Source organism: Camelus dromedarius, chromosome 2, assembly GCF_036321535.1.
Source record: "Camelus dromedarius isolate mCamDro1 chromosome 2, mCamDro1.pat, whole genome shotgun sequence".
NCBI lineage: Eukaryota > Metazoa > Chordata > Mammalia > Artiodactyla > Camelidae > Camelus > Camelus dromedarius.
In genome coordinates, this window is record NC_087437.1 from 115,401,017 (window position 1) to 115,413,672 (window position 12,656).

General features: G+C 44.8%; 1 protein-coding gene across 3 annotated transcripts in view; it reads left to right on the top strand.

The window, feature by feature from the left end:
* Positions 1-4,571, top strand: part of TTC3 (tetratricopeptide repeat domain 3) — a 109,617-nt gene extending 105,046 nt beyond the window's left edge. Inside the window, exon 47 of one of the 3 annotated variants that reach the window (XM_031459393.2) lies at positions 4,270-4,571. The gene's annotated coding sequence lies outside the window, so the exon portion shown is untranslated. Of the gene's footprint in view, positions 1-245; positions 1,013-1,075; positions 3,192-4,269 lie in introns of those variants that run through there. The other 2 variants (XM_031459398.2, XM_064475843.1) reach the window with 2 other exon arrangements.
* The last annotated feature ends 8,085 nt before the right edge of the window (positions 4,572-12,656 follow it).

A 12,656-nucleotide genomic window follows, 5' to 3' on the forward strand; every position in this document is an offset into this window, starting at 1 on the left:
CTGAGGAGTCTAACCAGAGGATCTCAGGACATTTTAGAGCCTGGATCAAAACATCCTTTGTGCCTAATAGAGGGCTGAACTCAAGTTCGCAAGATTGGCTGTTTAAATTTTCAAATGGAAAGTGTATATACAGAGATGATACAGTTTACTGTTGTAATCTAGAATAAGAGATTTTTCATGTGAACACATGTGAGAATGTTAACCAAATTGCATTCTTCATTATTGATTTTTTTTTTTTTTTTAAGAACTTGTGGATGGTTAGCAGACATCTGGTCCACACCAAGGTGTCCTTGATATTTGGTCCTGTCCAGAGCCATTCGGCATGGATCAGATATGCTCATAGATGTTTTAGACTGAACCAGATTTTAAGGACCTTTTGGTTCTTGCGGATTCATGGACTACTGAGGGTTTCCTTTCAGAGGACCTTCTGGCTATGCTGAGCACCAGGAGATTGACAAAAGCCAGTATTATCCATCTGTGTCTTTAATCTGATAGCATTTAATTTCAAATAACGTATAACTTAAAATAATGACTATTCCCTAAAAGTTGAGAGTATTTTCTCTGTGGAAAAGTTTATGCTATAAATAACGCAAAATCTAATATGAAGTTGAAACGGTACCCCAGCAATGCAAAATGTTACTACGTTTTTAAGGTAATTTCAAAGACTATAGTGGAAGCAGGTGGGCAAAGTGATCACCACAGAACTGAAGCACTGAAATTACTTTAGGTAGTTTTCCAACCAGATGACCCTCCCTGGGGAAATGGATTAAAGGAAGAAGAGACCATAGCAAGGGTGGAAATTCCTTTTATCAACACATGAAGTGCTTGCTGATGAAGCTGAGCAAAAGCAAAGACACTGTGAAGTGGATGGGAGCCTTGTCAGAATGCAGAGCGTCTCCACTGTGACCCTCATGAAAGAAACAGGAAATACATTTCAGATTTTTAACTTCAATCAAACCTGATTAATAAATATTAATCATCAAACTTCATTAAAATAATAATTGTAAGAATGGATCATCGATCATATCTAATCTCTTTCTGTTTTCTCCTCTTGATTTTGACGTGATCTGCTCAGGACACGTCGCCTTTGTGTACCCATGTACCTGCAGTGCTTTGCTGAGAAGGATGGGCAGCCCCGGACACCAGTGAAAGCAAGCGTGTACTGTGCACCCACCCTGGGCTTGACACAGCAGTGAGAGAGAGACAGGGGCTCTATGAAACTTGTCTTCCAGTTACAGGCAGTAAACAGGTTTATAATGTAAGTTCAGGTGGTGGGAATGGCTTTGAAGTGGCAAGGAAGTTACATGGATTAATAATAAAGTTCGCATGAAGTGTTTTGAGTAGTGCCTGGTGCACAAGGGGGGCTTGTGAAGGGGGGCTTGCAGTTGTTCTGAGATCAGTACCCCTGGGCGTTGCACGGGGAGGGAGCTTGGGGGCCCTGCACAAGGAAGCTTTGTTAGATTAGGAAGTAGGTTTCCTCAGTGTAGCCCAGCCTGTCATCAAGTGGAGAAAGGAGCGAGAAGAAATTAAATCACCTCAAAGTCATTTTGAAAACAGCAACTTCCTGAAATCTCACTTGAGTTGACTTCGGTGACATTGTGATTCTGTAGCAAAGAATACGTTCACCTTGGCTTTCCAACATTACCTGGATGAGCAATTGAGGTGGGTTTTCTGTTTAGTTTGGGTTTAGGATCAGAGCTCTGTGCTTTGCACACTTGGGGGTCTGTACTGAAGCATGGGCAAGGCCTGCCTCGTGAAGGAGTGTGTGACCCCAGCTCGATGGTTTGGGGTGACGATTGTTCCTGTTACCATTACTCCAGTTTACACTGTCTCTCCCTATTTACCCTGAGGTGAAAAGAAAAGAAAGAAAACATTCAGCAAAAATCCAGCAGCACTAGTAAACTACAAAATCCTAATGGGACAACCGTGAATAATCAGAAAAATGGTTTTAACCACATCAAGAATAGTAATTTTGGATACACATATGAAAACAAATGAACCTTGACCTCGCACCGTACACAAACATCGATTCCAAATGGATCATGGTCCTAAACATGAAAAGTAAAATAGTAAAGCTTCCACAGAAAGCACAGATAATCTCCTTGGCCTTGGTATAGGCAAAAGTTTGTTAGGACATAAAAAACACTAAAGCATTAACCATAAAGCTAAAGATCTTACAGATTACAATTAAGAATTCTGTATCTTACAATAGCCTATAATGGAAAAGAGAAAAAATACATAACATATAACTGAATCACTGTTGTATACTTGAAACTAACACAACATTGTAATCAACTATATTTCAATTAAAAACTATCGAGTTAAGCCATGAAGTAGAATACATTTGCAGTACTTTTAAAGGCTCCAGAGTATGTAATGAAATGGTACATACCAGTAAGAAAAGATGATGTATTTAGAAATGAGCAAAAGGTTTGAGTAAGTTCTTCACAAACATCCAGATGTTTAGTAGGCATTTTGATAGTCAAATCTGTTCAGCGTCCGTCATCAGTGAAATAGAAATCAAAATCGGTGTGACACTACAGACACCCACCAGAATGGCTAAAATAGAAAACAGACTGCTGGCTAATCCTGTACTACTCCATGCCACAGCCCCACCCCTGGGCGTACACTTAGCAGAAGTGTGTGCAGTATTTTGCACTGACTTCACTCATAACAGCCTCAAACTAGAAACAACCCAACTATCCATCAACAGTAGAACGGACAGATCGTGGCCTATGCACATGATGGAATAGTTCTCAGTAATGAAATGAAGGAACTTTGGCTTCAAAAACTACACAGGTGGTTCTCAACAACATAAAACTGAGCAAAAGCAGCCAAACGAAACAATTCCATTTCTGTGAATATCAAGAACTGGAAGCTGGTGGGAAAGGTCTGAATTGTTACCTCTGAGGTGATGGTGCTGACAGGGAAGGGCCACTGGAAATGTTATGTAATCTTTTTTTTTAATTGAAGTATGTTTGCTGTATGATATTACATAAGTTACAAATATACAGTATAGTGATTTACAATGTTTAAAGTTTATACTCCATTTATAGTTGTTAAAAAATACTGGCTATATTCCCTGTGTTGTACAGTTCATCCTTGTGGCTTATTTTACGCCTAATAGTTTGTACCTCTTACTCCCCATCCCTCCCCTCTCCCCACTGATAACCACTAGTTTGTTCTCTATACCTGTGAGTCTGCTTTTTTTTTTTTTTGTTATATTCACTAGTATATTTTAGATTCCACATGTAAGTGATATCATATAGTATTTGACTTTGACTTATTTCACTTAGCATAATGCCCTCCAGGTCCGTCCATGTTGCTGCAAATGGCAAAGTTCTGTTCTTTTTTATGACTGAGTAATATTCCATTGTGTGTGTATGTGTGTGTGTGTGTTTGAATATATCACATCACATCTTCTTTGTCCATTTGTCTGCTGATAGACACTTAGGTTGCTTCCGTTTCTTGGCAGTTGTAAATAATGCTGCCGTGAACATTGAGGTGCACGTATCTTTTCAGATTAGTCTTTTTGGTTTCTTTTGGATATATACCCAGGAGTGCAATTGTGGATCATATGTTAGTTCTGTTTTTAGTTTTTTGAGAAACCTCCATTCTGTTTTCCATAGTGGCTGCACCAATTTACATTCCTGCCAACAGTGTAGGAGGGTTTCATTTCCTCCAGATCCTCGTCAACATTTGTTATTTGTGGTCTTTTTGATAATAGCCATTCTGACAGGAATGAGGTGATATCTCATTGTGGCTTTGATTTGCATTTCCCTGATGATTAGTGATGTTGAGCATCTTTCATGTACCTGTTGGCCATCTGCATTTGCTCTTTGGAAAAATGTCTTTGGTTCTTATGCCTGTTTTTTAATCAGGTGATTTTTTTTTTTGATGTTGAGCTGTATGAGCTGTTTATATATGTTGGATGTTAATCCCTTTTTCTGTCCTATCATTTGCAAATGTTTTCTCCCGTTCAGTAGGTTGTCTTTTCGTTTTGTCAGCGGTTTCCTTTGCTGTGCAAAAGTTTTTAGATTTAATTAGGCCCCACTTAACCACTTATTTATTTTTGCTTATATTTCCTTTGCTTTAAGAGATGGATCCAAAAAAATACATTGCTGCAATTTATGTCAGAGAGTGTTCTGCTTCTGTTTTCTTCCAGGAGTTTTATAGTATTCGGTCTTACATTTAGGTCTTTAATCTATTTTAAGTTTATTTTTCTATATGGTGTTAGAGATTGTTCTGATTTCATTCATTTCCATGCAGCCATCCAGTTCTCCCAGCACCACTTACAGAAGAGACTGCCTTTTCTCCAGTGTGTACTCTTGCCTTCTTTGTCGTAGATTAATTGTAATCTTTATCTGAGTAGTGCTTACCTGAATCATTTGAAAAATTCATGGAGCTATACATTTAAAATGTGTGCACTTTCCTGTAGTTATTATTTTCAATAAAACTAAACCTCAAAAGTGAAAAGCAAGAAAAAGGTAGTAAACCTGGGCCCCTGAAGCATAGTGGTTATGTGGTCCCTGGCAAAGCTCGTGGGGCGGCGGGTCCATGTCTGTTCACATGTGTGTGCACACGGCCCTCACAGCTGTCACTCTGCGTTCCCCCCGGAGGCCGGGAGCTGACCTGAACGCCCCACCACATAACCTCCTTGGGTTGTGAGCTCCTGCAGGACCTTAACCAGCCAGCAGCTCGTTGAGAAGTCACTCTGTAGGGCAGTGAACACAGACGTGAGCCTGACGCCAGACTTGTGATTGCTGCTGAATCCAGAGGAAAAGGCAAAGACCACACTTTGCTAGGAAAGCAGTGCCAGTCATTCTGGCGTTGCCTGCTGCTAGCAAGGAGGACCCGGCCCTTTGCAAGAATCAGTGTGGCCATTCTCCTTGGCACGGGTGAGGTCTGGGTTGTGGGAGTCTGCATCAAACTGGCCACAGTAACAAGAGCCAGTTGTTTCAATTTCAGGACTTTTGCGAGCTGGCTGTTAAACACAACTACTATTGAAAATTGAATTATATAAGCTTACAAATAAATTGTATTTTTTAAAAAAGGCAATTACTTCCCAATTACTACAGTTTATTATCATCCATACTTCTGCAGGTCAGATGCATAGTGTCTGTATGGTGGAAATACTGTGTAATGGGATTCTCTGTATCTCTTCCCAGTTCTGTTCAGTGGTGTCACATAAAATTACATAGGTGTCACATACGTGGCTTGAAACTGGCTGTGGTGGGAGTATTTATACCACAGAAATCAGCAAACGCTACATATAAGCCCTACCCCCCACCGCCTCTCCTGCTCAGAAACTGTGAGGGCAGGAGTCTTGTCTGTAGGAGGAGCAGGCCCGGAGCCCACTGCAACTCTGCTCACCCATCACGCCCGCCCCGCTGAGGTCTTCCTCTGCGGAGAACCAAGGAAGGCGCCCTTGTCTCTGCTGAGGCCCTGCCTCGGGAACGTGCAGGTAAGTCCAAAGCAGGTGTGCTTCAGGGCTGCCAAACAAGAAACACCCGTGAGGGCGACTCCAAGCCAGAAGCAGCTGACTCATCTTACCTCCTGGAGGGAGGCCGGGGCTTGAAACTGGGCCAGCCCTTGGCCTTGGCAGGAGAGCCTTCTCCACAGAGCAGTTGGTATTTATTACCCAGGCATCTGGGGCAGGACACTTCAAAGAGACAGGCTTGCTCTTTCTGACATGTGCTTTTGTGTCAAACAGAGGTGTCATTGTTTTCAGCAAATACCGTGGGATTCGAATGAATACCATTCTGTTTTCCAACTCTTTTTCCCTCCATTTTTCAAAAATTATGTGTAAAGGCATTTTGCCCAATTCCTTCAGCCCTCTATTTCAGCTTCTGTTTATTTGGTGTGGTAGAAAGGTCTTAATTTAGATCTCCCTGCCACCAGCTCCAAGCTCTGTGTCCTGAAGTGCCAGGCCATGCCAGTGGGCCAGCCGGCAGCCCCCGGAGAAAGCAAGCAACTGAACAGGCCGGCATTGTGCTTCCAGACACTGGTGCGGCCCCAGCGCCAGCGGGACTCCGGCTTTTACTGGGGCCTCACTGGGGGCCACAGTGCTTTTGCTTCCAGTTTCAAAACTACCACACATCCTCTAAATTGGCCAGACGTTTGGAAGCTGAGGCATAACACTTGCTACAACCCTTCCCTGTGAGAGACATGGCCGCTGAACCCTGTTTCCTGGGCCTGTATGAGACGGCTGAGCCTGTCTCCTCCTCGTCCCCACTGTGGACCTCTCCTGGGTCAGGGGCCTCGTCACCCCTTCCCTTCTCCCAGGGAGCCCCCGCGCATCCTGGCAGTACTCCCTGGGAGTGAGCCGTGTGGCCCTGACATTTTGATGGGCTGTCCATCCATTCACGCGTCAAACCTCTCTGTCCTGTCTAGCAAGTGCGGGCAATGTTCTTGATGCCAGAGTTAGAACAGGGGACGGAAGAGAGGAGGGGCCTGTCCTTAGGTCCTCGACGTTCCAGTGGGGAGCCCAGCATCAGCTGTGGAAGTAGATACCTGGTATGTCTGATAACCTGAAGAAAGATGTGGCTGGATGGGGATGAGGCAGTGTGTATGGGAGAGGAGTCACGTTCACGTTTTCAGGCAGAGGCCGGGGTAAATTTGAGTGCAGCCCTGGAGGAGATGAAGCGGAGCTGTGGAGGAAGGGGAGGAGGGCGGGGGTCCCGGCAGACGGACAGCAGGAACAGAGCCTGCCAAGGAGGGCCCTGCTGGTGTTTAAGGAGAGCAGGAGGCCAAGGTCACCCATTGCTCTCGGGGACTGTGCAGAGGTGGGACTGTCCTGCAGGGACAGGACACCCAGATGAGGGGTTGGGGCTTGGGCCTGAGACCAGCCGATGTGGAGGCAATTCACGGCCTGAGGGTGACCCCTTGTTAAATGTTAGTTCTACACATGGGCTCAGGTCACAGGGGACTGGCCACAGGCCGAGCAGGGGGCATTTCTGATAAAATCAGCAGTATTCCATCAGCCTCCTAACAGCCTTTGCTTCCACCCTCCACACCCGGCCCCACTCCCACCTCCCTCTAGTCACTTGGAATTCTGGGCCCAGTCAGGCCCCAGAGACCCAGCTTCACTGGGGTCTGCCCTCCAGGGCTATGGGGACACTGGTGGGCCCACATATCTTGGGCCAGAGCCCCATCACTCACTGCCACCCTCCACCCGAGGTCATCAGTGTCATTCTCACTTCATGTCCCGCACCTGGACTTGCCCCACCCAGCCCCTGGCCTGCAGCACCCAGTGCCCTCCCAGTGCTCCCACTGCGGGCAGACACCCGAAGCTCCCGTCTCATCCCGCCACACTGCCTGCATCTCAGTGGTGTGGCTTTGGCAACTTATTTAACCTCTTGGAGCTTCAATTTCCACGTTCTTACCGCGAGGATTAAGTGAGTGTGCTTGCCCATAGTAGCTGCTCAATAGACAGACTCACAGCCAGTTTTTCCATCCTCTCAATCTGAAACTGTACCCACTAAACCCTCGCTCCCTTGGATTATATACTGGATACTGTGGCTGCTCCATTGCCGACAGTCTGTATTTGGTTGTCTTCCCTTAAAGAATGTGCAGTTTTATTCTGAAAGGCAGTTAATTTGCTGAGTGCTCTTAACTTCCCAGCCTTGTTAGTAATCTTAGTCGGGGGAGGTTTAGAGCACCCTTGCCCTGGTGCTGGAGGAGCCCCACTAATGAGGGCTGTCCTTTCTCAGGTCACAACTAACGACCAGGACATTAGGCAAGGTCTCTCCGCTCCAGCTGGGCGGGACTCCAGGGCCTCCAGCATCGTGTATGATTTCCAATCTCCATTTCACAGCCCCCCCGGGAGCACTTCTTTGCCAGGCCCCATGGAGGCCTGTCCCACACACACAGCTTCGTGTTTGGCTCAGGCTCCAGGGAACTTCCGTGTCAATTCCTGGGGCCCCTCTGTGCAGTCTGTGCCCTCGTTTGTAGCCTGCCCTGCGGATTCCGGCCTCCTCGGCAGCCCTGACCTCCCACCTCTTTTACCTGTGCCCCGTGAGAGCCAGGCCGCTGTCGGGTCCCTTCCCTGTGCCACCGGATGGAAAGTGTCCCCAAGCAGAAAGCCACGGTGAATGTCCACGCACATCATGTTTCACTTTCCTTGGGGACCATCATAGTCCTATAATGGTTTTTGCCCAAAGTCTGAAAGCAGTTGCTTCATATTTGTCCATTTTATATTTTATTGGAAGGGAGTAAGTCCCTGAACTGTTCTTCGGTTCTGACCAGACCTGAAAATCCTGGAGAGCATTTAAATAACAGGATGTCCTACACACCATTTGAAGTTGTCTGCATTTCCGTACTACAGATGCCTCCTCAGCCCTCCTGCTTCTTAATGAAACCTGTTGCAGGTACAAATCTGTGTGAGTCAAGGTTTTGTGGGAGGAACAGATTGAGGAGGAGAGTCATGAGTCAGTGAGGTGTGGAACAAAGCAGCTGAAACCTGGAGCAAAGGCTGATATAGGAACAGAAACCCCGTGGAACTGGCTAGTTTATTTATTATTGGAGGAAATTTGGGTTTTGACAGGGCAGGGCAAAAATAAAAGGATTCAACTTAATCTTGTGTGACTCAGAGGTCCCAGAAGTCCTGCCCACACCTCAGGCACCTCGGTCTTCCCCGCAGCCCTGACAGGGGCTTCTGCTTAGAAGATAGTGAGAAGTGATCGCAGAAACACAACGAATAAATGAATGAAGTGAGTTTCTGTTCTCACTTCAAAGACAAGAGACTAGTTTCCTATATATTTCTGTGATTTTTTTTCTCGAATGGTCAAAAGATTTTAGATTTAAGTTCTGATATCAAACCCTCTTATATCCTAATGCCCTTCCTCCCATGCCACACTCTGAAAGGGGCTGGCTTTTCCTGTCCCCAGACGCTCCTGCATGTCAGGGCCGCCTGGCTGGGCCGCCCCAGAGGCGGGGCCAGGATATTCGAGCCTTGGGCTCCTTGACAGGGCAGCTGGCGGGGGCCTCCGTTTGCAGGAAAGGGCCCCATAGGGCAGGGAGGAGAGGAGAGGAAAATGACTGTGCAGAATGGAATCTGCAGCTTGTCTGCTGCTCTGAACCGGAGCCCTGAGGCTCTGCCAGCCTGGGGGCCAGGCCCCGCGAAAGGGGAGCCCACAGAGCCCCTAATATGGCAATCCCATGTCCACCATGAGCCGGGAGGGGCAAGGCTGGGGCCCGGCGGGCTGGCCCTGGGGCTCGGTGGCTTGCCCTGCCCGACTTTCTCGTGCATTCTCAGCAAGCCTTGCCCTTCCTCCTTAGGCTGTCAGAACGGGAGCCACCATGAGTTTGCGGGTCTGAGGGGGCAGAGCCAGGCTCAGGAGCCACAGGCTGCGGGACAGGATCGGGGAGGGGCAGGAGGGAGGGCCTGGGAACCACTGCCCTGTGATGTGAAATATACTGGGGGCAGGACCACAGCCCGCAGAGCCTGAGCCCCGATAAAGGTGATAAATGCAAAAGCTGGAAACTCCTGTGCCTCCTGCCAGTTGTCACCACACCAATTCTAAAAATAGTCTCTACAATCCTAAGGAAGCCATGAGAGGAGAAATTGACTGGGTTATTTTTAAATCTCACGTATGTGTTAGATTGGCTGTAGGCTCCGAGGTTCTGGCTGTCAAACCCTCTGACCTGGTGATGGCTCACCATCGCTCGGCTGGTGCATTCCCCGGGACGGCAGCGTCCAAACACAGGAACTTAACATGAGGAAACCCCGCTAACATCTAGACTTTGGGGCTAAATAATACAGAACTGCTCCCTCCCCTTTTCCCGCCTTGTTTCCTCACAGCCTGAAGATCACCAGGGTCTAGTGGAAAGAGTCAGAATCTTGGAGAGGAGCAGATGTGAATTTAATGCCTGGCTAATGGCTTCATTTAGTGAGCATCGCTCGGAGCCATTAGTATATTACACAGCTGATCCCAGGACCGTGCAAGGTGGGGAAAGTGTCTGAAACAGAACCCTTTCCTGTCCCAGACTTGTTCGCAGAGTATCCTTCAGGGTGTCCGGTTGAAGCCATCACTCAGTCGGAGTTTGCAGGGCCCAGGAGAGCCTGTGGACTCAGCTCATCCACAGGTGGAAACCTCAGTAGTTCTTAACCATGTTCTACTCAACGAGAGTCCCTGGAAGCATCCTATGACCAGGATCCCCAGACCAAGTAAATCTTCTTCTTTAGGGGTGAGATCCACATTATAGCCTGATTTGTGTCACCCCACATTCCGAGGCCTTAACCCCCATGTGATTATACTTCAAAGTAGAGCCTTTAAATAGGTAATTAAGGTTAAATGAGACCATAAGGGCAGAACCCTAATCCAATAAGGTGGTGCCCTCATAAGAAAAGGAAGCGACACCAGAGATCCCATGAGGGCACAGTGAGAAGGCAGCTGTTTGCAAGCCAACGAGACGGGGAGACCTCAGGAGAACCCAAACCTACAGACACCTTGATCTGGGACCTGGGACTTCCAGCTCCCAGAACTGTGAGAGAATGAATTCTTGTGTAAGTCAGCCAGCATGTGACATTTTGCTGTGGCAGCCCTTGCAAATGAATACAGTCCAGCATCAGCATTTTTCCTTTTTCAGAATAACTTCGGCTCTTCTAGGTTTTTTGCATTTCCAAATACAATTTAGAAGTAGATCGTCACTCTCTACATAAAGCCTGCTGGGGGTTTTCAGATTACATTGAATCTGTGGATCAATTTTGGAAGAATAAATACCTGAACAATGTTGATTCTTCCAATTCCTAAATAGGATATATCTCTCCATTAATTTGGATCATTTTTAATTTCTCTCATCAATGTTTCGTTTTCAGTCTGGTCTTTCATATCTTTCATTAAATGTATCCTAAGTATTCTATGTATTTTGATGCTACGGGAAATGCTATTTTAAAACTTCATTATCTAAAAAAACTAGTGTATTGCTGGCACAGAGAAATACAATTTTTGTATACCGACCTTGTATCCTGCAACCTTGATAAATATTTTAATTCCAGTAGTATTTTTTAGTGATTCAGTTATATTTTCATATATATTTTCATTTTATGTTATTATCATAACATTCTTTTTCATTGTAGGCTATTACAAGCAATTGACTATAGTTCCCTGTGCTCTACAGTAGGACCTTGTTGTTTATCTACTTTTATGTAAGAATTTATACCTGCTAATCCCAAACTCCCAATTTATCCCACCCCCCAAGTCTTTCTCCTTTGGTAACCATAAGTTTGTTTTCTATGTCTATGAATCTGTTTCTGTTTTATAAATAACTTCATTTGTGCCATTTTTTTAGATTCCACATATAACTGATACTATGTGGTATTTAACTTTCTCTAACTTACTTCACTTAGTATGATAATCTCTAGGTCCATCCATGTTGCTGCAAATGGCAATATTTCATTCTTTTTTATACCTGAGAAGTATTCCATTGTATATATACACCACATCTTCTTCACCCATTCATGTGTCAATGGACAGTTAGGTTGCTTCCATATCTTGGCCATTGTAAACAGTGCTGCTATGAACATTGGGGTGCATGTATATTTTCAAATTACAGTTTTCTCTGGATATATGCTCAGGAATGGGGTTGCTGGATCATATGCAACTCTATTTTTAAGGAACCTCCATAGTGTTTTCTATAGTGGCTGCACAACTTCTCATCCCCACCAACAGTGTAGGAGGGTTCCCTTTTCTCAACACCCTCACCAGCATTTAGTGTTTGTAGACTTTTTGATGATGGCCATTCTGACTGGTGTGAAGTGATACCTCTGTAGTTTTTGATTTGCTTTTCTCAAATAATCAGCAATATTGAGCATCTTTTCACGTGCCTATTGGTCATCTGTATGTCTTCATTGGAAAATGTCTGTTTTAGTCTGCTGCCCATTTTTTTGATTGGGTTGCTTGTTTTTTTGTTACTGAGTTGTGTGAGCTCTTTGTATATTCTGGAAGTTAAGCTCTTGTCAGTCACATTGTTTGCAAATGTTTGCTCCCAGTCCATATATTGTCTTTTCGTTTTCTTTATGGTTTCTTTTGTTGTGCAAAAGCTTATCAGTTTAATTAGGGTTACGCCTCCAGCTTCATTCTTTTTTCTTCAGTATTGCGTTGGCAATTCTGGGTCTTTTGTGGTTTCATATAAATTTTAGGATTATTTGTTCTAGTTCTGTGAAAAATGTCCTGGTTAATTTGATAGGGGTTACATTAAATCTGTGGATTGCTTCGTGTAGTATGGCCATTTTAACAACATTAATTCTTCCAATCCAAGAGCATGGGCTATCTTTAAATTATCTTTAATATCCTTTATCAGTGTTTTATGGTTCTCAATGTCTTTCTTCTCCTTGGTCAACTTTATTCCTAAGTATTTTTTAAATGTGATTTCAAAAGGGATTTTTTTTTAACATTCCTTTGCTGATATTTAATTGTTAGTGTAAAGAAATGCAACAGATTTCTGTATGTTGATGTTGTTACCTGCTTCCTTGCTGGATTTGTTTATCAGCTCTTATAGTTTTTGTGTTGAGTCTTGAGGGTTTTCTATATATTGTATCATGTTATCTGCATATAGTGACAATTTACCTTCTTTCCAATTTGGATCCCTTTTATTTCTTTTTCTTATCTGATTGCTATGGTTAGGACTGCCAATACTATGTTGAATAGAAGTGG